This window comes from Ursus maritimus, unplaced genomic scaffold, assembly GCF_017311325.1.
Source record: "Ursus maritimus isolate PB19 unplaced genomic scaffold, ASM1731132v1 scaffold_10, whole genome shotgun sequence".
NCBI lineage: Eukaryota > Metazoa > Chordata > Mammalia > Carnivora > Ursidae > Ursus > Ursus maritimus.
Window position 1 is genome coordinate 13,631,408 of NW_024423344.1, and position 2,404 is coordinate 13,633,811.

The following is a 2,404-nucleotide window of genomic DNA, read 5'->3' on the forward strand; positions in this document are numbered from 1 at the left end:
TTCAAAAAAATAGAAACAGAAGGAAAGCTACCAAACTCATTCTATGAGGCCAATATTACCTTTGATCCCCAAACCAGGCAAAGACCCCATCAAAAAGGAGAATTACAGACCATTTCCTTAATGAATATGGACGCCTAAAATCCTCAACAAGATCCTGGCTAATAGAATCCAACAGTACATTAAAAGGATTATCCATCATGACCAAGTAGGATTCATCCCCTGGATGCAAGGGTGGTTCAACATTCCAAATCAATCAGTGTCATAGGTTTGTATCCAGAAAGAAAAATTCAAAATCATATGATTCTCCTCAATAGATGCAGAAAAAGCATTTGACAAAAATACAGCATCCTTTCCTGATTAAACCTCTTCAGAGTGTAGGGATAGAGGGTACATTCCTCAATCTCATAAAAACCGATCTATGAAAAAGCCCACGGCAAATATTATTCTCAATGGGGAAAAGGCCAAGCCTTTCCCTCAAGATCAGGAACACGACAAGGATGCCCACTCTCACCACTATTATTCAACATAGTACTAGAAATCCTTGCAACAACAATCAGACAACAAAAAGGGATAAAAGGTATCCAATCGGCAAAGAAGAAGTCAAAATGTCTCTCTTCGCAGATGACATGATACTGTATATGGAAAACCCAAAAGAATCCACTCCCAAACTATGAGAAGTTATAGAGCACCTCAGTAATGTGGCAGGATACAAAATCAATGCTCAGGAAATCAGTTGCATTTCTATGTACACGAATAATGAGACTGAAGAAAGAGAAATTAGGGAATCCATCCCATTTACAATAGCACCAAAACCATATTTACCTTGGAATTAACTTAACAGAGACGCAAAGGACCTATATTCTAGAAACTATAAATCACTCTTTGAAAGACACTCGAAGAAGTACACAAAAGATGGAAAAATATGCCCATGCTCATGGATTGGAAGAATTAACATAGTTGGAAATGTCCATGCTACCCAGAGAAATCTACACTTTCACGTGTATCCCGATCAAATTACCAATGACATTTTTCAAAGAACTGGAACAAATAGTCCTTAAATTTGTATGGAACCAGAAAAGGCCCTGAATCGCCTAAGGAACTATTGAAAAGGAAAACAAAGCCGGGGTATAATGCCAGATTTCGAGCTGTACTACAAAGCTTAGATCACAAAGACAGCATGGTACTAGCACAGAAACAGACACATAGACCAATGGAACAGAAAGAGAACCTTGCAGAATGGACCCGGCTCTTTGGGCAACCAATCTTGATAAAGCAAGAAAAAAATATCCAGTGGAAAAAAGATAGTCTCTTCAATATATGGTGTGCTGGGAAAATTGGACAGCTACATGCAAAAGAATGAAACTTGGACCACTCTCTCACACCATACACAAAGATAAACTCCAAATGGATGAAAGACCGATGAGACAGGAATCCACAAAATCCTAGAGGAGAACAATAGGCAGCAACTCCTACGACATCAGCCAAAGCAACCTTTTTCATGACACATCTCCAAGGCAAAGAGAAACAAAAGATAAAATGAATCTTGTGGACTCTCATCAAGATAAAAGCTTCCTGCACAGCCACAAGGAAACAGTCAAAAAACTAAGAGGCAGCCCACGGAATGGGAGAAGATATTTAAGAAATGATACTTACAGATAAAAGACTGGTATCCAAGACTAAAAAAGAACTTCTCAAACTCAATACACGAGAAACAAATAAACAAATCATAAAATGGGCAGAAGATATGAACAGACACTTTTCCAATGGAAGACATACAAATGGCTATCAGACACATGAAAAACGTCAAAAATCATATAGCCATCAGGGAAATTCAAATCAAACCACACATAAGTGATACCACTTACGCTCAGTTAGAATGGCAAAAATTGACACAAGAAACAACAATTGCTGGGAGGATGTGGAGAAAGGGGATCCCTTCCTACATTGTTGGTGGGAATGCAATTTGTTACAGGCACTCTGAAGACAGTGTGGAGTGTCCCTTAAAAAGTTAAAAATTGAGCTACTCCTATGACCCAGCCTTATTGCACTACTGGGTATTTACCCCAAAAAGATACAGACGTAGGTGAAGAGAAGGGCCTTATGCTACCCCAATCGTTCATAAGCAGCATTGTCCACTTAATGGCTATAATCCGTGAAGGAACCGAGATGCCCCTTCAACAGATGACTGGATTAAGAAGTTGTGGTCCATATATACAATGGAATATTACTCAGCTATCAGAAAGAACGGAAGTTCTCATCCATTTGCTGCAACACATGGACGGCACTGGAGATAATGCTAGTGAAATAAGTCCAAGCAGAGAAAGACAATTATCATATGATTTCTCTCATCTATGGAACATAAGAACTAGGAAGATCGGTAGGGGAGTAAAGGGATAAAGAAAGG